This window comes from Amblyomma americanum, chromosome 6, assembly GCF_052857255.1.
Source record: "Amblyomma americanum isolate KBUSLIRL-KWMA chromosome 6, ASM5285725v1, whole genome shotgun sequence".
NCBI classification, from domain to species: Eukaryota; Metazoa; Arthropoda; class Arachnida; order Ixodida; family Ixodidae; genus Amblyomma; species Amblyomma americanum.
In genome coordinates this window covers 90612173-90639317 of record NC_135502.1, presented here as the reverse complement: position 1 = coordinate 90639317, position 27145 = coordinate 90612173, and the positions used below count along the sequence as shown (strand labels likewise).

General features: G+C 50.5%; 1 long non-coding RNA gene and 1 pseudogene across 1 annotated transcript in view; one reads left to right on the top strand and one right to left on the bottom strand.

Moving 5' to 3' along the window:
- Positions 1-3267: 3267 nt before the first annotated feature.
- The window catches only part of LOC144093839 (uncharacterized), a 123274-nt gene continuing 99396 nt past the window's right edge, over positions 3268-27145 (bottom strand). Inside the window, exon 6 of the long non-coding RNA XR_013306339.1 lies at positions 3268-4185. This is a non-coding gene — a long non-coding RNA (uncharacterized LOC144093839). The remainder of the gene's footprint in view (positions 4186-27145) is intronic.
- On the top strand, positions 4765-4893 carry LOC144095743 (U2 spliceosomal RNA; annotated as a pseudogene).

Below are 27145 nucleotides of genomic sequence, written 5' to 3'. Positions count from 1 at the left end.
AAAATCCAAATTTTGTCCGGCCTCAGCGCCAAGGGTTATCGCGTTTTCTAAATTCTAAACACTGATATGGCTAATAAAAATGACCGGCTACAAATATCTAATTGCAACTAGGCGTCCAAATCCACTAGTTATCAAGTTTACTAAAAATTAGTGAACCAGCTTGCTACTTAAGGCGATTCACCTGTTTTCAAGTGTTAGTCAACATTGTTAATGCTATGCTGAAAAGTAACATTTTTACATCAAAAACCTATCTTTGAGAATTACTTAGCGTTCTCTGAAACAACCTGTATGAAATAATCCTAGAACAATGGAGAGGAACGCGAACGCCACTGTTACGCGAATGCACGCGGTTTGGACGATTACGACGAGTTGCGGCCTGTCGTGTCTTAGGAGTCCTTTGTGTCGTTGCCTGCTACAGCGGTTTCGAGAATGATGACTAGCCTGGTCATGCATGTTGCCACGTTACATTTGATCGATCGGGACCCAGAACGCGCTCATTTTTGTCTCTTATTAAAGTCGAACTATATCAGCCGAAGTTTTTTTTTTTCCACACCACGTTGAGAATACCTGGCTTCGTTTTTTTTTTATGTAACAGTCCTTACCAGAATTTTAGGCGTTATGCAACACTTTAGGCCATTGCATCTGACTTATACACCGCCTAACACAGTGTAATGATCACAGTAATCTCACACTCTTATGTCATATGCCCTATACACCTGGTGTTTATTAAAGTGCCGTATTTTAGCCTGAGCCGACCAAAAACCTTGTGTTTGGCGCTCTTTGACCTTAGATGCCCTTGCGCCAAAAAAAAAAAACCTATTATTATTTTTTCCACGCCACTTGAAGGGGAGGGTCAAATTTTTACCTTTCCTCAGGATTTTACCTCTGCTGATGTTTACCCTTCGAGAGTTTTCGACTCGTCTTCCATAGGGAACGTCGAGAAAAAAACAGCACACTTTTTGTTTTCGAAATCAATCCCAACCTTTATTTCGTGATGCGTGTAGCTTCGCAGTAAATATGTCTTCGTTGGTGGAGCACAAAGAGCAGTATCAGCGCAGGGTGAAGGCGCTATGACGTAGGTGGTTTTGCTTCCTAAGCGAGCATAACAACGTGCCCTATATGTACAACACTTACCTCGAAAGGAAGAAATTAATGCCGATCTATGCACATATGAAAAGCTGCGCTTATTGATTTCTATGCATATGTAGTTACATTTGCTGACGGAAAGCAATCGCCTTACTTTGGGAGCATATACATAGTTTCCTTTGCAGTAACGCAAATGCCAGTGGAGCTGCTTTCCACCGAGGGTAGAAAATCATGGAAAATAAATATAGATTATCTAGACATACTTGCTTTGTTTTCTGCTTGCCTTTTTCATAATCTCACAAAGCTCACGTGAATAGCCATCTGTCTTTCCCAATTCTTTTTTAAAGTTATGATTATTGTTTCGCTAACAATAACGGGTGCAAATGAGTAGTCGAACAGAAAGCTATCGATTGCCAGGCTGCATAGAACTGTTAAATTAGCACAAGAGTAACAGACACTTCATGAGAAACTTAGCTGCCTATAATATGTTTACTGTAGTAAGGCTACAACTTGTAACCATGTACGTGGCGGCTTTCTTAACGCAGGAGGGTCTGCGATGTGCGTGCCATTCAACAAAAGCGCTTCTACGGAAGAAAGTGCCCGAATAATCGCTATAGTTTCGTGTTCAATCAAGCACACAGCGGTAGAGCAAATGCAAAGTATGAGGCGCTCTTATATTAGCACATGAACGAAGGAAAAATAGCAGTTTTGCAAAAAGTTGGATATACATTTCCTAACTGCAAGGCAATTATGACATATAATAATTAGGCCCATAATTTACGGTGGTTAGAAGCATGGAAGATACACCTGTGTTGAAAACTGCAATGTAACTTAGGGGTGAAGCTCGACAAGAGGGTCACTTGAGAGCGTTTTGTTCTTCATATTTAACGTGAACACACGAAATAGCTAAAAAAATGCGAGAACAATTGAGGGGAGGGTATTGTGAATTCGGGACAGAAGAAAAAAAAGTTTGAGATTCCCCAAAGCTGTGCCATGTCATTCTTAGTGCAGCCTTTATATTGTAAACCAAAAAATATGACCAGCCTGGTGTTTGTAGTTCACAGTGCACGTCTTAATTAAGATTTAATTAAAATAACGAACCCCGGTCCCTAAGCCACTGCTGTACCGAAGAGTTTCAACAGGTATCTATCTATACAACACAGCTATGGTGTGTCTATGCACGCTAGTAAAACACGTAGGCGTTCTCTGGCAGCATATATTATGGCTGCGGTCGCGGCACGACATATATTATGACAATCGTATTACCTTGCCAGTTGCGTGCGCACCAGTACTAACAACTTCACTCTTCGGCACAGACAACGGCACTTTCTACAACCACTTTTGATATGCTAACCTGAGGTAACTCTGGGGCTATTACCCGTGACGTACCCCGCGGTTAGAACACAATATGAGCACCAGACGCCAAATCGACCTGGCAGGTGTTTACGCCTCTTTATGCTAATATGAATCTCTTTACAGGGAACGATACATACGTAAAATGTGGTTACCCAATGAGTTCGCTATTACGCTTTAGCGCATTGTATACGAGGTTATAGCTTGTTCTTGCCGCTAACGTGCGGCAGCAGATACTGATTCTCTAGATTAACCTAATCGCCCTGTGTGAGAGTGAGTGAATAAGCGTTTACCTCCCAACGTGGGAGAGACACAATGCTTGTTTAGGAATTAAATGGTTAACTCAGTTTGGACACTGTGCCAGGTTTCCCTGAGAAAATATATACGAATTCCTATCAGTTTCGATTGCGAAGGTGCTATCAAGCCCAATATATGTCACCTAATAATAGAGGCTAATATTTATTGCTTCCATCATCTTGTTACCGTAAAACAACGCTTGGTCAACGCCTGCGCGAATACTGTGCTGCCGCAGGTTGTCTCATACACTTGGGAGTATTAAACAATTAGAATATCCCATATATCAAACTAAAGACTGTGCGCTAGCAATGTATTTGAGCTGCTCTTCGTACCTCTCATAACCGCTGAGCTGGGACCACAGAAAGCTTTCATTTATAACAAGAGGATTTCTGCGTGGTTTTTGACAATCAAATGTAGCTGCTAAAGTTGTACCATTTGGACACGTCAACAGTTTTTTTTTTTGCATACTCTACTTGCATTACTCCACCTTTAGTTTTATTGGCGACGTCTGTAGCACGGGCACACCGACACTCTTGGTGGAAAGTATGTTTATTTCCGCTGTTCTCACAGTGGGCCTATTCAGCTTCCCTGTAAATATAACGGACTGAAACAAAACACTGCACTGGACCATTGTCTGACCATAGACACCCGCACGTATCCTCTCACGCACGCGTGACAAGCACGGGCTAAACTAAACGAAGTAAAGGCCGCCAGAAGGATGTCTTCGCTGCGACGTTTCGTATGTACCACACAAACCTCTCTAGAACCGAATTTGTAGTCTTGTGGCAAACAAATTCGGATCTACAGGGTAGATGTAGAACACTAGAGCTCAACTTGCGCTGCTCCAGGCTGCCGGTGCTGCTGATCGCGATGAGGGGCACTCGTCTTCTTGCTCGCACTTGCACACAAGGCACGCTTCTCTTCGGCATCACACCCTGCTACCCCACCCTTCGAAGCCAACTACGCACACCCCCTGCCTCCCCGTTTCGTGACTTTGATTCGATTTAAGGGACCCGAAGGAGCGTATTGAATAGAACGGGAGGGGGGGGGGGGATAGGGATGCGGGACTGGGGAAAAGAACAGCAGGGGAGGAGAATCTCGAGGACAAGAGACAGCGGGTCCTATACGCGCAGTCCAATCAGTAGCAGCGCGCCTCCGACGCCGCTGCTCGCCGGACGCGGCAACGCCCTACGTCACTCAGGGCGATGGAAGAAAGGGGGTGGCTGGGAGCCCGCTTTCTTGTCCGAGTCGCCCGCGGCAGTTTGTCTTCTCTAATTGGGCCCGGGGAACCCCTCTCTATTCTTTCTTTCTTTTCTTTTCCCTCCACGGCGCGCTTCGCTGTCCACTTGATCTGCTGCCAGGCTAGGCTGCCGTCTGCGGTCGTCCACTCCTTGTCGCGCGCAGCCTCGCACAGCTCGGATCCTCGGCCGCTGCTGCTTTTCGGGGCGCCTGCAAAGATTAGAACACGCAGAAAAGATCCCGTCACAACCATTGTTGCGCGCTGAGGCGAGACTTGGTGGAAGTAAAGTTCACTTTCTGCGAATGAACCTCCGTCTTTCTTGGGCTCGTGTCTACTCGTTTTGTCGCCTTTGCCCGGTAGCGCTGACGAACTCGAATCTGCTGGGTTCGAAGTCCGTGTCGCTATTCATTCGCGGAGCTGTCTCCGTCTTTCATTCTTGTATTGTTTTTGTTTTTAGTTCTTGTTCCCAACTAGTCAACATTTAAAATTTTCGGGTAGGGTTTACAAGCGATGGCACAGACCAGAGTTGACGATAAGTATATAATCAACCGAGTCGTTGGCGCACTTGATTTTGATTCTGCAGCCTAAAAATAATGCCTTTCTGTCAGAAAACAGTACTGTCCGCAGCGGCGTCTTCAACATTTATGCGTACAAAATTCAGAGGGACACGTAATAACATTACGTGTTGGCAATGCGATAGCATTAGCAGCTTTTAATGCCTTTAGCGGAAGTGACAACGCTTCCCGTCTGATGACGTTTTTTATGTCCAGCCAATGGAAACGCTTTTAATATCTGATCCAGTTGGACCCAAGATATTAAACTTATTTTTGGAAATATGGCGGAGCGCTCGAAGCTTGCTTCCCCTCCGCCACAGGTTGGCCCGGTATTGCACTGCCTCCGGGATCGGCCTGGGGCATTATAGCGCGCGTATTTTCTCTCCTATCTTTCAACTCTCCTACTTTCAGCATGTGGTAGCGATTGTGGCTCGGCTTGAGCCAGTCGGCAGGTCTGTGCAATTTCCTTTTCATTTTTCCTGACAACAACTGATGACGCCTCAGCACTCCAGCGAATGGGAGAATTTTATGACCGATGACGCGGTGTGGTCCTGAGAGACTTCTAATGCTGTCACATTACTGTGTGAATAACCTGTATCATCAGAAATCAAATTGTGAGAAACTAGAATGGCGGTGTGCACGATAAAAAGCAAAACGTTGCCCCCCCCCACCCCCCCCACCTTCCCGCATACATGCAGACGTAAAAAAAGTCCTTTCTCTAAAGTACTTTCATTCTCACACTGTGCATATATTATCATTCTTCGTCATGCCATAGATGCGTATTGCATTTTGCAAACGTTTGCTTATTTACCGGATACAAAATTTGCGGCTGTCTGCAGCAGCAGCTTCCGTCTCTGCCTCGGATACAGGCGCGAACATTTTAAGGTGCACACTGATTCCAGCTGCTAAAGAGAAAGAACTTATTTATGGCCTACAACGCGGACGAAGCACTCCAACGAGATAACGTTTCGCACACAGACGTTCTTTCTTTCCATGCTGCCTCGGAGCATAAGCAGCTTCCTTTACCAAGCAGGAGCCCCAAAACAACCAAGCAGCCTCATCGCGCGCTAGCAGTAATAAATGAGCCAGCTGCCGTGACCACAAGTATCCAGAGATGTCACACGTAAGACTCCCTTGTGCCGCTTCCATTTCGGAGCACGCAGCGTGACAGGCGTCTTCTAATCAGCCACGCTTATCTGATAAGCGGACCACCAGCGCTGAACACGTTTACCTCCCAAACACTTCCGTTAAGAGTGACGAAAAAAAAAGAAAGACTAGAGCCTTTGCGAAAGCCCAGTAAAGAGAAGTATCTCATTACAAAGAAAAGAATAACAACAAAAGCATTAGCCCCGAAGACGGTGAAAAAACTTAGGCTGGAGGGGGGGTCTGCGACCCCTCCGTCCGCCAGGAAATGTCACGAAGGACCGCGCCTAGAGGGGCAGGAAGGCGGCCTTCCTAGCGAACGTGACTCGCATCACTAGTACGCAAGCGCGACACTGAACGACTTGTCGACAGCTCTAGATTGGAAGGACACGAAGGGCCGAGCCAGCTATCTCTTCCCGGCTCTCATCCTGATCGCAGGCCTGCCTTTGCAGGTCCCCTTCGCGCGCACAACAGGACGCCCCACTGAGTCGCTCCATCTCTTACACATTCGGGCTGAATGCTGCGTTTTTGAAAGCTGCGGTCGCGACATGTGTATCGTCGCCGTGAAATAAAAAAAAAAACGAGACATAGTTTTATGATTTGAGATGTAGAGTTCGACTCCTCGCCGCATTTCTTTGGCGCGGTGCCGCATATATGTGGCACCGCATGTTTTCTATGTGGACCGGTGCCGCATAGATGTTCAAAGCGAATCGCAGCGAAATCGCAGCACAAAGACTGTGTTCTGCTACGATTCAGCGCGTTGTTTTTTTGCCCTTTTGGTCGCCAGGAATCCAGCGGAGTTTTAATGATTACGGTAAGCAAACTTAGTGCTCAGTGTATGCTTAAGGGAAGGGCTATAAGGAACTTTCAAGCCGGCTTGTTGACTTTGTAAAGCCGCCAAGCAGAGAGAGGAAAGCGCGCCTTCAAGCGAAATGTAGAACAGACAACAGCAAGAAAACACCAGGTCGACGATGCGACGATTCAGGTTTGATCACGCGTCAAAGATAGCCCTTAATCAAGCGGCGACCAGAGAAAACAGACAAAATTCTTCGCTTTGCGGAGAGGAAAGAATGCACAGAAAAAAAAAATGGGAGAAACTTGGGGAATGATTATGGAAGCCAAAGTGCGCCCCCCAGGAAAACACGAGCGCAAAGTGGCGTTCGGCAGAAAAGAAGAGGTTCCGCGGGCGGCGGACGCCTGCGCCGGACGGGCCAAGAAGAAAAGGGGATGTCTGCCGTCGACGGGCGACTATCGGGAAAGCCGGAGCCGCCATGAATCATTTCGCTGACATGGGACCGCCATCTTGGAAACCAGCCGAGCGACGGTGCGGCGAGCGAGGGCGAAAAGCGCCGGAGGCGGAGGGAGGGCGAGAGAACACACAAAAAGAAGGGACGGAAACAGAGCTGGGAAGAAGCAGCGGCGGCAGCAGAAGCAGCAGCAGCAGCAGCAGCAGCAGCGAAGCGAGTGAAGAAGCAGAACAAAAAGCGAAAACGAGATCGACGCGCCAAACAGAAAAGAAAACGCCAGGGCCCAGCAAAAAGGAGATAGCAAAGAAAAAAGAAAGAGCAGAAGCGAAAAGTGGGCGGAAATAGAAGGGACAGGGGTGGAGGCAAAGCGGAGAGATGTACCGGAGTGGGGGGGGGGGGGAGGGGGGAGCGAAGGAGGAAGAGACGCTCGGGCGCGCTTCTTTTTGCGCGCTCGAATCGGGCTCGCGTGCGTGCGTGAGCGAGCTGGGAGAAGGGGCGTGTGTGGGGTTGGGGCTGTGTGGAGGAAGAGGGGGGGGGAAGCAGAAAAAGCCCTCCCCTTTCGTGATCGCGAAACGAAACTTGCGCAGCCGCCGAGTTCATGGAACATACGGGTGCGCCTGAGCTGACGCCGCCGCCGCCGCCGCCAAAGAGCGCCAAAAATGCCCCAGAAAACAAAGCGAAGCAAAGAAGATGAGAGAAAGAGGGGGTTGAAAAGAGAAAGAGAGAGCGACAGACAAAACCAGTCCGCCTTCGGTATATGCCGCCGCCGCCGCTGCTCGCGAATTCGCCGCGTCTCGCTTTTCTTTTCGCAGTGTTTCGTGCTCGGCGATCTCGGGAGTTCTTGCTTTTGTGAAGCCGTCGTCCGTTTTCAACGTTTTTTTTCCTTCTTGCTTTCTTTTTATCGCTTTTCAGATTCCCGTCGCCGGTTGAGTTTCTTTGGCTTGTTTTAGTTGTTCTACGCCGCACCCTCGCTCGCTGTACCCTACCCTACCCCCTTCAACCTTTCGGTGTTTTCCAGTGGTACCCTGGATGTCCTTTATTTTTGGTCTCTCCTTTCCTGTTTTTTCTCAAATTAGGATCGTACGCGGCCCATCCCCGCTCCAAGCTGTGCCCCCGCGATATGGGTGGCAGAAATCGAGCACATTCCCCCCACATAGCCACAAGAAGCGGCACGAAAAGCGAGAGAGGGAGGAGGGGCCGAAGGAGGGGTCGAAAAAGGGAGGATACCCGGCGGCGAGAAAGCAAAAAGAAAGGTCTCCCCCTCCTTTTCAAAAAGAGGAACTGGTTTCCACGCCGAGCTGGTGGGCGGCAAGACCGCGGCTGAAGAGGCGCGTTTTTTTGACTGGGCATCACGTTCGGGATCCCAGCAGCGCAACCAGCCAGCCAGCCTGCCCTCATCTGCTGAAGCGCGGTTGGGTGAGAGAGCAGCGTACAGTTCTGCATTGGAGGTGCTCGCGGGATGCGGAGACGTAACAGCGGCGGTGATTTCCGAAAAGTGTTTGTATTGTTCCAGATCGCGTGTGACTGGACAAGGGTATCAGATGCTCTCCTTGGAGCAAGGAAGTTTATATCCGATTTACGGCGATTGTTTTCAACCTCATGTATTTAAGCAACAATGAGGGAGAATCTAGAGCCCTATCACAACCCTTTCCACGCCTGCAAGCGTGAAAGGCGATGGCGCGGTTGTTTGATTACCGGCAAAGCGCGCTGCACATGCTTGCACTGTCAACTTAGTTACACCTTGGCAAATAACGCCACCCTCCTTACTAACACTAACGGCATGTGTATCGTACCATTTAGACGTGGGATCAAACTGAGAATCATCCTGCCACGAGGGAGAGCCGTCCCAAAAAAGATCTCGTTTAACGAGCGCAGTGAATGTTTCCTGTTAGTCCGCGTACAAATTGCTGACGGGGAAGGAATACTTGGAAGCGTACTGCAACTCGACGGCATTGGGAGCATTTCCTGCGTGTTTCGCGGGCGAGGGTGCACTGTCCCTAGGAAGCTTACATGGCTTTTTGGCCATTCATTATTACGACGTCCGGAACATGTCGCCATCGTGTGCTGCACAGAGCCTCAACATGACGATGGTGCAGCGACATCTCACTGCCGCAGAAACATTGCCGGTGATACCAACAGTGAAGAAGACCTGACCGTTACAAAACCCTGTTAATTACATAGAGTGGTGCAGCACAGGCATGCAAAGTAGCTCATGGAAGAAAAGACGCAGAAGGAAAAGGTCTTGGAGCACATAAAAGACCACACATGGACCAATCCTTGTCGGAAGAGAAAAACTGGCAGTCCTAACCAAGCGTTTGGATATTACAGTATATCCCCATTGCAGCGCGCGCAAGCAACACGATTAGAATCGCAGCTTTTTTCCAACCGCGCGCAACCACACAAAAGAGGCGGCAAGCTGTACCCTTCATGTCGCTGTGCCGGCATTTCAGAAGCAGCGAAGAAAACGACGCTCACTTCTGACGATCAAGCCCAGCGAGTCGACAAAGCAAAGCGCGCAGAACATCAACGCGCGAAGAGACTAAGCCTGAAAATAAAGACAGAGGGCCGAGTTTCCGCTCAGAGTCGCGCACGCGGAGACGCCATGATGTGAATAAGAGGGAGCAATCCTTCAGTCAGTAGAGCGCCGCACCACTTCAGTGCGAATCCGGAATGGAGAGCGGCGGGGAAAGGGCGAAAAAGAAACACAAAAAAATAAACGGGTTCGCGGGCAATCCGATTGCTTTGTTCCCGACACCAGTGGAAATTAAATGGTCCCCGGGTTTCGCTTTACACTGCTTTCGGGTCGAGACGAAGAACGTTAGAGAAATAGCGTGCGTATGCGTATATAGCGTTCCGACAGCAAGATTCAAAGTGTAGCCTGAAAAGAATGAAGACAGAAGCGCACCCACGAAGAAAAAACAAGGAAGAAAGAACACACACACACCATGCAAGTCCCATACGGGACCCGCCTTGCTCAACAATGCGTTCTCCTTTCTCGCTACATTTGTAAAGCGGGAGCCGGTACTCGTTTGTCTTCATGAATTGCCTGATTTATCGCCGTATATGCGGCGGCCACGGGAGGGGCTCGCACAGCGCCAACCCTTTTCCCCCCGCGCGCGCTTTCAGGGGGGTAGGGGAGTGCCCCGTCGGACGCACAGAATGCTCCATCTGTAGAGCTCCTTCTCGGGCTATACACACACACACACACACACACACACACACACACACACGGTATCTCCATACCGAAGAAGAGGCGCCCCGTTCGCACTTGTCTTTCTGTGGAACTGAAGCTCTATGCAGTAAAAAACAAGCGACCGGGTGAGAGTGTAGATTCATGTATGTAACAAGCGCTCCCTCTGAATTCAGAGACACCGCGCAAGTGTGTGAGTGCTGCACCATGCACGGAACGGGAAATGCCACGGACGAGTACGTGTTATAACCCATCGCGACCCCTCCTCCAACGTACATGCCTGCAGGCTGGCGCGCGCTCACGGGGACGAGAAAAAAAAAGAAACATCCCCCGAGTAACCTTCTTTTGTCAGGTCACGACCCCCATTCCCCGAGCCTTCTAGCGGAAGAGGGATTTCGGGGAATCTCCAGAGAATTTGCGATGCATTAGGAGCACGTGGCGTTTTTTCTTCGTATCAGGTGCGTCAATTGTATGTGAGAGTGAGATTGTAGGTGATCTTACTTTAAGACATGCTGTCTTAATAGACATCCCAGGAATGAGTTTGCTCGCTAGACGTGGCTGGCACTCTGCTTGGGTGCGTAAGGCATGACGTCGTGCACTTCATAGTTTTCTTAAAAGCCGAAAACTTTCACGTGGCATCTGCAAATATTGCCCCGCCGCGGTGGCTCAGTGGTTAGGGCGCTCGACTACTGATCCGGAGTTCCCAGGTTCGAACCCGACCGCGGCGGCTGCGTTTTATGGAGGAAAAACGCTAAGGCGCCCGTGTGCTGTGCGATGTCAGTGCACGTTAAAGATCCCCAGGTGGTCGAAATTATTCCGGAGCCCTCCACTACGGCACCTCTTCTTCCTTTCTTCTTTCACTCCCTCCTTTACCCTTCCTTTAAGGCGCTGTTCAGGTGTCCAACGATATATGAGACAGATACTGCGCCATTTCCTTTCCCCCCAAAACCAATTATTATATTATTATCTACAAATACGAGCCTTGCACGTACCCGGAAAAGCTGCGTTACGGAGACCGGTGTGTCACCTCCCCGATACCTGTGCAAGGCTGCGAGCTGCAGGTGAGGATAATTAGATGGGGGGGAGAAGCCCCTCCTCCCCCTTGGATACGTGTCTGAAGCTGCAATTCTTTCCACACAGAGTAACGTCCCCTGACCTCGAAAGTCAACCGCTGCGTTGCAAGCTAGCGCTAAACCAGAACGCATTTTTCAACGTCCGTTTAAATAAACAAAGACACATCAGGTGCTTCGAGCCGCCATTTGACACGAACAAGTTGTTTACATGCGTGCACTCGTGAGCGGACACACTCAAAAGGAGACATCTAAACCAACGAGGAGTTTAGCGCAATCGGGCATTTCTACACCCTTCCCTCTAACCGCGCAGCCGCGACGGAGTGGGCGGAGGTGGCAGACTTCGCGCGCGCAGTGGCGAAAGCCGCGTTCCGTTTTCCCGCGCTTCCCACACAGCCCGGCTGTCAGGCGGAATCTTATTCCGGCATTTTTATGGCACACAGTAACAATTACGAGCCCATAAATCGTCCGCGGCCGCCCGTGAGGACGTTTCACGCACGCGCGGAGTCCGTTGTTAAACGCGAACGCTCGTTGGCTCTAATTTATGGTCGCGCAGTCCCCCGCGCACTCTCGCCGCTGCCACCGGCGGAGACGACGGCGACGCAGAGGACGCCGCCGAGGCCGTGCGCGGCGCCGGCGCTTGCGAGAACACTTCTCCGGGGGGCACGCGCGCGTATTTTGAAAACACGTCACGACGAGGAATTGGCGTGTGAACAACTGCTTCCTCTTGCTCTTCAGAGTGTTGCGTTTGTCGCCAACGGGCAAAACACGCGACTTTCTTCCTCGCGTCAGCTGTTATCGCTAAATTCTAGACAAAATAATGCCCTGTGGAATTTGTCACAAACTGCATATACGTTTCTGCCCCGCCGCGGTGGCTCAGTGGTTACGGCGCTCGGCTGCTGACCTGAAAGACGCGGGTTCGATCCCGGCCGCGGCGGTCGAATTTCGATGAAGGCGAAATGCTAGAGGCCCGCGTACTATGCGATGTCAGTGCACATTAAGGACCGCCAGGTGGTCGAAATTTCCGGAGCCCTCCACTACGGCGTCCCTCAAAGCCAGAGCCGCTTTGGGACGTTAAACCCCCATGAACCAAACCATATACGTTCCTACCTATCGCGGTTCGCGCCTGACTGGAGTGTGCCTGCTGCTTCCGTGAGGTTCATATTGAAGCTCTCCAATGAGAGCTGCTCATTATAATCATCATCGTTAGCACACTGATGTCCACTGGAGTACAATGGCATCTCCCACTGACTTCAGATTAAACTTGTTTCTTACTGCTTCATCAACGTGCGCGCATGTGGTAACGGCGAAAACAATGAACACGGAATAATCTGCAAGGCAAATCTTCAAGCCGAGGCAACACTGACATTGAAAAGCGAGAGCCAGAAGAACCATTAAAGCAATAAAAAAAAACGAATACTCAAGCGGAAGCGAAAGAGCTGAACAGCATTTTTTATCTTCCGAAATCTCTCTCCTACCGCGTTCCCCGAACCCTATAGATACACACCGTCTGCGGCCGCAGGAACTGCGTTCCGCTCGCCACAACGGCGAGGGGAGCCGGATCACAGCGGCTGCGGGCATCGCTTATCGCGGTCGGAGTAACGTAGTAAAAGAAATTAGTCGCACTCTTTTTTTGCAGCGAAGAATGATTCCGCCATCAAGAATGGGGGGGCTAGAGGAGATGGGAGGGGGTGAAGAAGACGCGGTGGGAAAGAGGTTACACATATTACGCTGAGATGATATAGCTGCCTCGGAAGGAAAAAAAGGGTAAGGGTGGCACTGGCGAGGGAAATAAATCGCACTCCAGAGGGGGGAAAAAGAATGAGGCGAGAAGGAGAGCGACAAAACGACGGCGATTTTTCATACAAATGGCCCAACCGAAAGGGAAAAGCTCTTTTTCACTCTCTGCTTCCACTGCTTGTGTATAGCATAGCGGCGGCAAGCGGTCGGTCGGTCTCCGCGGTTGGCGCGGAACTGTTAACGCCGCGAAGAGGAGAGTGCGTAGCTCGAGAGTTATAAATAGCGACCGTTTAAGCCGCGCCAGCAGCACGCCCGGTTCGGTTTATTACGAGTGTGTGTGTGCGTGAGAGAGAGAGAGAGCGCCCCCGCTCTGTGCTTTGCTTCGCGCCAACCATCCCTCTGCGATATGGATACACGCACTATTACGCGCGTTCACGAGAGGGCGCGGGCAAGGCTAGGGCTTAGCCCCCCCCCCCCCTCCTTCCCTTTCGGCGGTGCGAATGTTTAGGCACGTATTCACATACTGTACACATGTGCGTCGTCGTCGTTGACGATGTAAGTCGGCGAGCGGTTGTGTGAGCTAGAAACAGCATGTGTATAAAGATGCGTGGTTATGACGGTAGGGTGGTCGTAATAGCGCGTTCTTTCCAGACGACTCTCCACACAGGCCGTCGCCTCGACTTGCGGAGGGCTTCCCCGCGCAGCCTCTACGTAAGGAGTACATACTATATAAGCCGCCGAGACGACCTTGCCCCGCAATTCCTGGGGTAGCCCCCCTTTAGTACTTGGCGCACCAGACGGTCCTGATAATGGCGCCATTAGATTTCCATTCGAGTGCAGTTAAGCCGGCGCTTGAGTGGAACTGAGCGCGTCGCGAGAGGAGAGGGCGTCCGCTGCGGGGAGAGAGGGCCGGCCTTTTTCTTTCCCTCTCGCTTCGAACATTGTCGCTTGGCCGCGCCTGATGAATGTACGCGCTTCGTGTCGGGACGAATGCTTAGCTCGGTGCTGTGGGAAAGACGGCGACGGAACACGTTCGCGTTGGAAGTGGCTTTGAATGCGCTCAGCAGCCTCTTCCTGCACGGTGGAATCGCACAGTTCGAAAAGTGCAATCAAGTTTTGTCAGAAAGCTGTTCACCAACGACATCCCTCTCGTGATGTAACTTTCGAAGTTAGGTTTCACGTGTTTAACTTTCCTTGTTGTTCATTACGCATATACTGAGGTCAGATATTGCGGGCGGACCTGTATCGCATCAGTGTGAAATATACGACAAGCGATCTGACAACCTGGAGCAGCATGCCAGGCCAACAACCAGGAGGCAGACCTCTGCTGCTTCATTAAAGACTCACTCTTAATTTGACAACACCGACCACTCCCACCGAGAAAATAAAAATCAGAACACATAAAGCTGCATTTTTTTAGGAACCGAAGTCATACTACCATAATTCTAGTTCTCAAACAGGGATTCGTGAATTGGCGTTTATTGCAAAAGGCGCTTGGAACCTGGCGGTTGCGAGTGTATATATAACTTCAGAATACAGGGGAAGAGAGAGAACGAAGAAAAAGGAAAGAGAGCAAAGTGAAAAAAGCACACGTCGCTGCCCCCCACAATAGGAGGAGAGCGACAGAAGGACGAAAAGATGAAGAGGAGAGGGAGCGGAGAACAAACATAGAGCGCTTACACATCGACGGACTTAAGCATCTATATACTATAGACGGTCTAGCGCCTAATGACACAAGGACCTGCAACAACACTCAATTGGTTTTGTACGACAATCGACATCAAGCGGGCTAGGCTCTGTGAAGGCCGACCACAGACGGCAGTTCCTGCGAAAGTGCAGACGTCATCGCGCATGCGCAGCGTTCGTCGTTGTCCGCGAACATTTCTTGGCACCGTTCTCTGCACACGCGAGGGGTGCGCGACCAGAAAAACGGGTGTCGCTCTCCGCGACATCGGCCACGCGCCCGGCGCGGCGGGAGTCGGAAATGGGACCTCCGCGATGCTATTATTAAACGCCAGCACCCGAAAGAAAGCGGGCCCGACCGGGAGCATTTGTCTCTCTTGGCCGCTCCGTGCCGCCGCGCGAGGGGTGTAGCGCTTTTGCAGCGCGGCAAAGTGCGCTAATTGGGGGTATTAATCATTGTTTCGCGCCTAGCGCGGTCTCTCCCACACCTCTAATCCCTTTACCGGCAGTCGCAGTCGTTGTGTGTGCCTCTTATAGGCGGCAGAGTACATATATGCGTCGCACCCTCCACAAGGACGTATGCGGAAACCTAATTGTCTGGTATAGCGCGCGTGCTGAGCGCTCAGGGAGCCTCAATCGACGCGAAGAAATTGGTTTGTCACTGAACTTGAGAAACGCAACGCACTAGGCGCGAGCACTCACACATTATAGATGGGTATCTTTGTTCGTGTCATTTATTTCTCCTAGTTTCTTGCATTTAATCATGCACTTTTTTATTGTTACAACTGCCCCGCGTTGTGACGTCAGGAAGCAGAATTCCCCGTCTCCGGGCTAGGATAACCGTTGTGGTCAGTGCTTTGCTCTCACAACTTAGCTGCCTCGAGTGGTGATGACCAGCGTTTGCGCAATTTTGGATCTTCTCTCACATTTGACGAAACCACAACTCTGGCAGCCGCTGCATGCGTTTAGAAAGGGAAGGTAATTTTTGTTTCTTTGTTGCGGTCAGCGCTTGTATTGGCGAGAAAATGACAAAAACTCTTCGTTGTACATGAAAAAAAAAAAAAACGATTTGAATAGACGGCGAGCAGAATTCGGAACTTTTAAATTCTGTACGCCGCTTTTTCACCACTTGACCGTTCTTGACGATAAACATGCACGTACAGCGTGTTTCAAAAATTGGTTTTTTTTTCTTGCTCTCGCTCGCATCTCCGGAGGATAAAACGGTGAAGATTTATTTCTTAGTTGTCTATCGACGACCCGGAATTTCCACCTCGAGGTTTGTGCACTGCTCATAAATGAGAATGATTACAGCTCAGCAAAAAACTAATTTCTAACTCGGTCTTCCAAGAATTACTTTGCGCCTTGTCCATCGAGAGGTACCGGCTCCTTATCAACATGTCTCGAGATCGAAACGTGTTTTGAAAATAAAGTAAGAACACGGCAAGAATGGTCCGAGATCACTTTTTATTCTGTATAAATTTATTTATGATACCCTCAAGGTACGGCTGTACCTCGCAAAAGGCATTTTCCCCTCGTTCCCCTCATTGTACCTCCTTGTTTGTGGAAATAAATCAAGTATTTTGCATTCTGTAACGTGCTACTTATACTTTTCCCTTTCCTGCGGCCGCTGTGAGTGAGTGTATACGGCGAGTCAAATGGCCCACCACCGAATTGCCAAACTACGCCTTTGAACGCTGAAACAACGGGTCCCACGGAATAAATATGCGTCACCGTCGACACACGCCCGCCGTTTAACTCGGTCGCTAGTTCCGAGCTAGGTTGGGTCTCACCCTCGCATATATAAGCATATGAAACGACACGTGTCTCCCAGTAACAAAGCCAAGCCAAGCCCCGCGCAAAAACGCGGTCGATACCGAGTTCACAGACGCGGCCGCAAATCCTCGCAAGCGCATCGCAACTCGGCGCGGCTTCCTGCAGCGCAGGGCTCGCTTCGCAACTGGGCCGAGTCTGCGCTGCGTCCGCGCCGGCGCTTCGGGTCGGCCTCCTCCATTTCATCCCCCCCCCCCCCCCCCCCCGCGTCTTCGCAGTGGGAGCGGTCCCCGCGAGACGTTAATTAATGGCGCCGACCGCAGTTCCCCATTTGTCTCCCATCGGCAATTCGTCTTTTGCGCGCAACGGTCTTTGGCGGCGGCGGGAGTTCTCTCTTCGCCCGACCGCTGCAGCCGTAGTTTGTAGCCGAGCGCCCTCTAGCGTCGCCCCCCGTCTCCCACCTCTGCATGCCGCCGCTTTGCAGCTTGCCGCCTGCCACCGGTCTCGGGGGTCGACGTCTTACAGCCGACCTGATGAGCGCGCGGAATGGCCTAGGCCTGCTGCACTCCTGAGCCTACATGTGCTGTTCCCCTCAACCTACGTCTGCTGCACAGTACTCACGAGGCAAAGTCTGCTGTTGTGCTAAGCCTAGGTGTACTGTTCCCCTGAAACTATGTCTGCTGCACAGTACTCCCGAGCCTGTCTGCTGTTGTGCTGCCCCTAGGTGTGCTGTTCCCCTGAACCTATGTCTGCTGCACAGTACTCGCGAGCCTCAGTCTGCTATTGTGCTGCGGCTAGGTGTGCTGTTATCCTGAATCTTAGTGTGCAATTTCCCCTGAACCTAGGCCTGCTGCACTCCCGAGCCTGAGCCTGCTGCTCAACTGCGCATAAGTCTGCAATGCTCATAATCCTACAGGTCCGCTGTTTTCTCGAGCATAAACGTCAACATCCTCTTTGTTCTCCCGCGGCAGTCTGGCTGTAAACAAGAGAAGAACGCGAGGAAATATCAATTCTATGATCCTCGCGAGTTTAAATGAACTACAACACTCTGGTGTGAACACGCTAGGAAAGCAAAAAAAAAAACTTCACGCAACAATCTCGTCGCAAAGAATAGACACACCGCTACATTCGCGCCAATGGTGCAAAAAGGGCACAAGTCGTCTCGCTTCGATGCTGAAGCACGCGATCGAGTAGTCAGGTTCAGGTGCGGTACCAGGCTAATAGCTCGGTACACGCCGTGCATGGCCTCACAGCCCAAGGCCGAGATTTCTTGGTCACTAGCAAATGCGATCTAGTACAACGAACCATAGGGGTCACGTTTCCTGGTCGATATGGCGCTGCAACTGTGATAGGACCTCTTTGTCATGAAGGATTTAGCTGAGCGCGATTTGCGGAATTCATTTTTGCTGCCCTTGAAAGCATCCATGATACCAGCTGCTTTCATTCACGATACGTAAAAAAACATTCTGAATGTGAACAATGCCGAAAACATGAAATAATGTTTTAGAAAGCAGTGTTTAATGAATCCTTTGAACTGAGAAACACCTAACTTTGCCAACTTATCAAGGAATGTTTCTCGTGACCCAATATTTACATATATTTTTTTCTTTTGCTGGGCATACTGTAGCCATCACTGAGCATGCAGGCTGTGTTTTGTGTGCCGGAGCTATAGTTCACTAACTGCATGTGCCTTGCGTTCCAGAAAATGCTCAGGCACTGCTTCGAGACTTCTAAACTCCATTTGACACAAGAAAATGCAGTTGTGCTGCTCAAATTTACTGTTCCGACTCGCTCATGTGAAGGGCCAATTACTGCGGCTAAGCGCCGCTCACGACCTCTCGTGCCTTATTATGGTAACTAGCTCACACGTAACGCGATCTTTGCTGGAGCTCAAACTGCAACGCCCTCACCGCTGAGAGCTAGACCGGCATTCCTGGCCATAGTGACGCAAAGAGTACAATAAAGAGAAATATAAAAGAACCACTGCCCGGTGAAGATTAATAAGGCGCACTCCCAATGTAGGACAGCGGCATCTTTCTGCTAATTTTCTTCCCTTCTTCTGCCTCGCCGCATTAATAAAATTAGCGAACCCAACTGATCAACTGTGCATGCCCGCGGAACCTGTCACGGCAATACCGGGGGCAAGGATTCAGCAGGAGCCGAGAGCAGCACATAACAGAGAAGCTCTTGCGAATATAAGGCGAGGGGGGGGGGGGGGGATGATAGGGATGATAGTATTAGGACGTAATGGTGTCCGCCGCTTTGCATGGGCGACGATTTATCACCCCCCAAACAGCGCGCTCGAGGGTGCGCGCGTGGTGCGAGCGGATGAAACCCGAGGGTCTCGCGTTTCTGCGCATGCGCTCACGGTCTGGAATGGCACGGCCAGGCGGCGGCAGCGTGAATCAAAGGGGCGGGGACGTATACGTTGCTCGCGGGCATCGTGCAACCAGGCGCGCTGACTTCGCGGCTCGTCTGACGCCGTGCTTCTGCGAACGGTCCGAGAACAAAGAACAAAACAGAGATGCGCACTAAACGAAATAAAACTACGGGTACACGCCGGCGGCAGCAGCGGCTTATCTGCGAGCGCATCGTCATTGGAGCGCCGCCGCCGAGGAGCTTCGGAAATGAGCACGCGCACACCGGGTATGCGCGGCCGCTCTCTGCCCGGACGGGCGTCCTTCCTCGTAGCTATCTTGGACGCTGGGAGCGCAAGGGAGGTGGGCGGAGAAAAAGGTAGGGGTGGGGGGGGGGGGGAGGGGGGGGGGGAGCAAGCGCTTCGGGGTTGAAAACAAGCCGGCTGTAGCTTCACCGCGACGCACCGGACATGTCGCCGGAGTAAAATGGATAGGAGGAGGTGATCGCAGTAAATATAGCTACAGTATATACTACGTGAAGAAGGCAGGGAAGGCCGCATAAGATTTTATTAGGCGGGAAAAGACGAAACGAGGAACCAAAGGGGGCTCGTAAGAGAATTCAGTAGCTGTACACATAGCCGGAACACAATGGATGCCTGGCCGGGAAACGTAATAACGATGTGACGAGGAAACAGCGACGTCATGTTGCTATATACTAAATAAAGCGCAAATCGAGTGACGATCTGCATATAAGGACAACGTCATGCGCAGCGCCCATCACGAAGGCTAAACCTGCACCAAATTTCTCGTATATATTTTTATGTCATATATACCTAGCTTTGACAGTGGAGATCTCTGTGCAGCTGCTTTCTCGTCGCGGATCGGAATGTAAACCGCGCGTAGCGTCAGTTTTAATAAAGAAACGTGGTCTCTAAAAAAAGGGAAAGAAATGTTGCGCATGTGGTTGTGGCGTAGGGTTACGTAAACATGCACAAAGTTAAGTGAAGATTAAAGGTAAAATGGTAACGTATAAGGCAATATGTAGCGCGTTGCTTTTACGGGAATCCGTCAAGTTGCTTTGCCTGTGGCATTTAAATAGATATTGAAATAAAGTTCGGGTAGGCATCCCACCGTTTTATTTGTTTGCAGACGTTAACAAAAGTATTGGATTCAACACAGGAAGGCGAAGCTGTCATCAGGACAGGTAATTGTCACTTTATTATTGTTTGGTAATGGTGATACGGCTGTTCGTTCGCAGTTTTTTTTTCTTTTTTAAAAAATTTTCCTAGGAGTTGAGCATGACAGAGCGAAATTCTTGGCCCTCGTCCATGAAGCGACAACTGCGACGCGCGTGCCGCTGCGGCATTGACACATCTAAAATTACTGCATAATTAACGGTTTGGAGTTAAGTTGCTGGCCTATTACCGACGTCTAATAGACCCGACCTATCACCTCTGTTCCAATGACGTCGCGCGTCCAATTACGTGCCGAAGCGATTCCACATAGGCTGACCGGGAGGGTGGCACTGAGACGGCGTGGCCTCGAGAGAGATGAGGCGGGTGGAACAATTAGGAAGGCGTCGAACTTGCCAGTAACGTTTCATCCGCGAAATTAATGATGAAAGATTTACGCACCATCCCAACAGCAGCATTTCTTCTCACCAAAGACTCCAGAAGTGAAACAGAGAAAGGGACCCAACAAACTAAATTAACAAAAGTGCGGGCACAAACCAAGCTATTTAACATAAAGTATTCATTGAAAATAGTTTATGAAAAATTGTTCTGTAGGCGTGTAACCCCGCAAGGCGTTTCTTAGCTGCCTTCCCTCGCTGTTGTTTGTAAAGTAGTTGCCTCGCGCACGTCAACACAATGACGGTGCTGTGAAATGAACTTTGGCTTCGTGCTTACGTGCAGTCCGCGGCAAAAGTTCACGGGATGGCAGCGTGCAAAAAAAAAAAAAGTTTTACGCGCCGTTACGCAGGCCGGTCGCCTGAAATGCCTGCAGGCATGATGGGACCTGCCTGCTTCATTCGCTGGAGCTATCAGGCGACTGCGTCGCGAGGCAGCGCTGCAATGAATTTGTCCCCAAGCGCAAGCGTCCCGTAAACTTTTGCTGCCGGCTGCGCTACAGCGCCGCGTTGCAACACGCGTCACTCGCATTGCGGTCCAAAGCTCTATCCTTTCTACACGAATCCGCTGCCTGCCACATTCGCCGAGCGCTTCTGCAGTTTCTTATAAATACTATTTTAACAATTCCCCGTTGAGTGCATTGGGATTCAACTCTATCGTCCCTGTACTGCCATGCTTAGAAAGTTGATTGTGAATTTTAATGGCGCAAGGGCATCTGTGGCCAAAGTGCGCCATTGCACAAGGTGTTTTCGTCTAATATAGTTAAGCTGTGGTCAAAGACCCATTTTCCAAGCAAAGCACACTAAATAAGCCGAGAACCAGGCCAGGCTTGTGCCCACAGGATCACCGGTGAGTACACAGCGGCACTGGGGATCGAACCTCGCACCTTCCGCATGCGAGGCAGATGCTCAAACCACTGGACCACCTAGAAAGGTATATTCTTAATTATGCTGCACGGCTACTATCCAGTCACACAAGTTGCTTGTTTTTACTGCAACTGTTTTTTTTTTTCTCGCTTGTTGGAGATCACGACCTTCGGTTTCACGCATACTTGTGCGATTTTTTTTTTTTCCGAATAGAATACAACAGGCGCCGCGGCAACGATGTTTGCGAAACGTGGACAACTTCGCAACGCTCGGTAAACCACGCTTCAGCTGAATCGACTAAGCAGCCGACAAGTAGACCCGAGAGGCATTAGGCAACCCGCACGGCACGAGGGAGGGACTTGGGCAACACAGTTCGCGCCTCTCGGTGCACAACACGGCCAGTCTATTGTTCATTGTGGGTGGGAAACGCAACTGGCGCCGGATCACTCGCCGACGCGAGGCAGACCACGCACTCGACAAAGGATATGGAGATCGAAAGAAGGAAAGGAAAAAAAAACAAGGAGGTTAACGAATAACAAAGCACGGATTGCTACTATAGCCACCAACTCGGTGGTCTGCTCGAGCTTGTATTACACAGTCTGCGGGCGGCTTAATTGTGTGCTTCTCACGGTTTAGCGTATAAGCAGAATAAGTTGCCCAATGGACCAGCTGTGAAAAGACACCACGGCCGTATAGGCCCACCCTCGCATCCGGAACAAAATGATGCTTTCCTTGGTTTGCGCATTCTCATTTGTTGCATGGGGCGCTTTCTATATGCCTTTTTCACCGTTCGCAACGGCGTGTTTCTCTGCTGACAACTGCACGCGCAAAGATTTTTTTTCTTAAGCTACAAAGCATGCTTAAAATTCCAGTGCTCTCTGTCATTGTCAACTGTTGGCTGTGCTTGTGCCTTTCGTGCTTCCAAAACGGAGACGCAGTGTAAAAGCACATCGGCGAGTAAGGAATTCGAGCAATATATTCCTAGAACTCAACGGCCACCACCAACCAAGGCTGCATCAGAGCGAAATCGTACGCCAGCTAAAATTTCCTTGCATTTGTGACACGCATACTTATTTATAGTCTAATGGGGCACGATTCATGGCAAGCTATGTTCCGAGATCGAGCACAACCTTTTCAAATACAACGCTTACGCAGCGCAAGCTACTCGACCGGTTCGGTCGCACAGCATTACGTCATAACGAACATATTTCCTAAAGGAGGCGTTTCGAAAACTCGCCCGCGCGCAGTATATATATACACACACCTTGACGCGTTTGTCAAGGTATAAGCGGATCGAACCTTGGGGAGGACGGGACTTTGCCGCGTCCCAAATTCCACGCTTCGGCCGTCGCTCGATTCCGCCAAAAGGCATGCCGGCAGGCCGTAGAGACCCCCAGGGCAGCAGAGAGGAACCCTTGAAGGTCGCGAATGATGCCCGAGGAGACCTCATCGCCGGACGCATCTCGCAGGGGGTGACCCACCGCGCACGCACGGGCAGACATGCAGGAAGAGAAGCCAGCAGCGCCTGAGGGACCTCCACGACGCTTTAAAAAAATCAACCTTGCGTCAGTGGCCGCTGGCTCGCGCGACGCCCGACATAGCGGCGGCGTTCGGACGCATGCTGGATGAGGTGGGGGGCCGGAGAGAACGGTCCACGGAGTGCAACACGGCGTGATTAATCGATTCCATTACGCCTCACGTCCAACGGCGCTCTCCTCTGGCACGAGATTGCATAATGAAGCGAGCTTGCTGCATGCTGCTGCCGCCCGAGAGTCAAGAATGCCTCGCGCCGCCCGCTTCGATCCCGGGGGCGGCCTCGTCTCTCCCGCGCGACGACGCCGCTGGTCGAGGACGCAATTCTTCTCTCGTCGCATGCACTGGCGCTTCGCGAAGGCTGTCCGTGAACCGCGAGCGCCGCCGGGACCCTTGCATACTTGTTTTTTTTTTTTTGCTCCTTCAATCCCGGCGACGTGAGCCCCTGAGACCATCTGTTCGCGTCCCGTTACCGAAAGAGAGAGAGAGAACAAAAAGAAAGAAGAAAAATTAGAAGAGAGATGGAGAGGGAGAGAGGGCGGAAAGAGGGGCTAGAAAACCGTGGGACAACTTCGCCAACTTTTCGGGCAGTTCACGTCTGGTGGAAGTAGGTCAACAATTAACTGTATGCCCGGGCTTTTGGCTAACGACTCCGCACAGGCGATGCGCTGGGCCTCCTGGACAAGTCAGTGCCGATACGCGATGTTAATGTGCGGAGGTCGAGGACAAGCATCTGTGCTAGCAACAGGTTTGTCCCCGAAGTTTATACCTGTCCCAAGAGGAACACGTCCACGTTGTGAACGCTAGCAATAGAGAGTTTTAGCACATCAGGAGACGTGTCTGGGTGCGCATCTGCCACTGTGCGTGCACAGCTGGCGTCCAGAAATCCGGCATACGTGTGCATGCTAAATCTCTCTCATCATATGAGCAAGATTAACGAAACGTGCATATAATTGTTCGCAACCGGCCCATGCCCTTACCGCTATCAATGCGGTTTATGACTGGCCCGTGATGGTCAGCGCGCACGGAAGCGGCGAATCGAAATCTGGATGAATGTGAGACTATATGACGCATGACTCACTCTTGCGGGAATGCCCTAATTATTACCGACTGCAGTTTAAATTTGACGCAAAGTTATGTAAACTGACATTTCCTCGATAGATATCCGCCTAATACCTAATATCAGCTTTTTTTTTTTTTTTTCGTGGCAAGACTGGATGTTGCAACCGTATTGGCTGAATACGCACCACGAATACAAATAAGGTGTCGCTCTAAGTGGGCGCAATATTGTACTGCAGCTTTGTGCAAATGAAAGCAGACTCGTGCTCGCCAGCTAATAAAGGTATTTACTACCTTCGCGCGTTTCGACCACGCGTAACGCAACCACGGATAACACCCTCACGTGCAACACCCACGGGTAACATTCAGGGGGAGTGTTACATTCAAGGGTAACACTCACGTGTAACAAAAAGCGACAAACCTGTTAGCAGTAAATTTTAAGGTGCATGTGTAGCCAGCCATTTGGTGAAATTTTTCACTTTGACAAAAAGCAATATCAATGCAATGATTATTAAACCGCTAAACTTGCGATAAAGTCTCGAAGAAACATTACACATTTCCGGTAGAAGCATATCGTGACCACCATGCTCAAAACACGAAATGAAAACCTTACCGCTGCTTATACAGTGGTAGCACAGAGAGGGGCGACGCAGATGAAAACGCGCATTTGATCGAAATCGCTCTGCGGCGAACGAAAGGACGGAGAGAGAGCGACTCAGCGAGCTCCAGAGACGAGTTGGGCGGCCGATCGTTCAAAACGCTCACAACGTAAGCAGGAAGCGGTCAAGCGTAGCTCCCGCTCAGCTATCCAGCGGTTTCCCAACGACGCGGCAAATAATCGAAGAAGGCGCGGCTATACATCGAGGGCGAGGCGACGCAGCCAACGTTTATGTACTATACAGCACGCACACACTTGAGGATCGATTTTTTTTTTTTTCCGTATCGACTCGTTTCTATATGAGTGGGTCGTCATAACGACGACGCTCCGCAGAAGTCAAACACAGACGCGCCGCGACCCGACGGCACAATTCGAATAAACCGAATCGGGCACACTGGCATACATATCCCGTAACTTTCGCCGTTCTGCCTGCTTCCCCCCCCCCCCCCCCCTCCCCCTTCCCCTCGTCTCTCTGCTGCCAGAATAAGATAAACCAAGCAGGCAGGTAAGGAAAAAAAGAGAACAGTACTATGTAAAGCGATGAGAACCGCAAGAGCGCATCAGAGGAGAATATGTGCACATATCGCGCATATTGGACTACGGACGCGAGGGGCAGTGAATCGAAGAATATTAAACCGTCTAGTGTAATGCGGCGATGATTATACTTTATTTTCTCCGCATGCCACGCTTCACAAAACACGAGTTGCTTACGGTCGTTAAAGTAGCTGCAAGATAGGCGACCGCTTTATGGTGAACATTTGCTGCACATTTAATGGCAGTACATGATATGGCAAAAAATTTTCTCTCTTTACTATAGCCAATCAACAAGCGTGTAGCGGCATAAGTATATGTAATAAAGCGAGAGACCGCCTATGAATTTAGTATATATACAACGCTTAAGCATATGTCGGCGCATAATTAGTTATATTAGCCATAATAGTAATCTAATACAACCGTCGGCGTGTTGACTCAGTGCGTTTCGTGTAAGCCTTTGGAAATATGATAAAACAGCTTAACATGACCGGAAAACTTGCGAACCAGACCTCCGGGTACGCGCCGCATGCTTTCAATTCGAATGCAGAGGTACGAAGCAAAGGCATTATTCATTTTTCATTTGGATTTCACGGTGAGGGCGAATTAAATGCGGTTGAAAGATGTTGATTAATAAAAAAAATCGATAGAGTGCCCGCAGGCGAGAATAAAAATAACAGCTTGAATTAATCCTAATCCTAAAGAAAAATGCTCCTCTTGAAAATAAACTTCCGTTCTGGGTACATTTGGTAACTTCTGGTACTCCTCACTTCAGCCACAGCTGTTTTCTCAACCGGTTTTGTGTCGAGCTAATGTAAATCAGATCGAGTGAAGCCAAGGAAAGTATAATATTATCCAACCTCGTTATCCTCTGTTGTAGAATACGACCATTCACGTGTACGTATCTCGACGAAGCTCCCGTATTTTTCATACACCTGACAAGTAATTTCGAAGAAAAGGGAAGTACAAATAAGACAAGTCATAACTAGCCTTGAAGGTACTTAGAGGCACAAAAATAAAATAAAAAAGGAAACCCTCAAAGTTATGTCTTCCTAATTTTTTGCCAGGCAGAACGGAGACAGGAGAGATAACAGTCCAAGCTAAGACGAAATGCAAAGTACCAAAATAAAAAAAAGATCAAAAGCTAACAGACCACGACGAGGTGCGAGAATGGAACTCCGACGACGTGCGGCGTCTTTTTTTTTTTTTTTTACAGTCGGGCTTATTACGTACGCTGGGGCATCACCTTGGAATTAGTGTTTTCCAGCGGTGCGACGTCCGACTTACCGCGCGCCAACCGCCGCCGCCTTGCCTGCCTGTCTGCCCCTTCAGCGCAGATGGGAGAGAGACCACAGTTCTCGAACCGGCCGCGGAGCTCGTCACGATTCCGTGCCACGGAGACCGCTGAGGGTTCGAACACTGAGTCGGCCCGTGTCCGGCTTTACCTCGCGGAGACCCCCCTCCCCTTCTTTCTTTGCTCTCTCGGTCTCTTTCTCCGCACAAAACAAGGGCGAGCGCGGCTCATTGGAGCCACGGGCCACCCCAACAAAAAGCAAGGAAAGGGGGGTAAGAGACGAAGGAGGAGAGGGGGTGGAGACCACCACGTTTGGCCCGCGGGATCGAGCGCTTCTCGTCGGCGACGAACGCACGCACGCACGAACGCGTGCGCGCGCGATCGTATGTATACATACACGCGATGACGAGCAGCCAGGACCCGGTAGCAGTTGCGGTGGCCGCAACAAGCCGCCCCGCATATAGAGGCCCCAGTCTGTCCACCGTCGGCCGCAGATCGATGCGGCCGCAGATGGGCGTCCCGATAACTTGGTCTAAAGCAGGACCTCCCGTCGCTCGGTAACTGCATGACCGACCGGCGCTCCTCCTCGCGAAGGTTCCCGCGGTGTGCGAGGGCGACCCGGGCTCAGAAGAAGCGTGTGTAGGAGGAGACTGTGTGTGTACAGTGTGTTTCCAGTCGATAAACGCTGCTACTCTTCCTTTCCTATCCGGGTGTTCCGAGGGCAAAAATTATGGCGAGACTCGCTCCGCTTTTGGTTTGTGCTTAGAATGGGACACACATGCGGAAACGTTTGGCGCGGTAACTTCGACGGGAAAATGGTGACCGGCCATCAGGCTACGCGGTAAA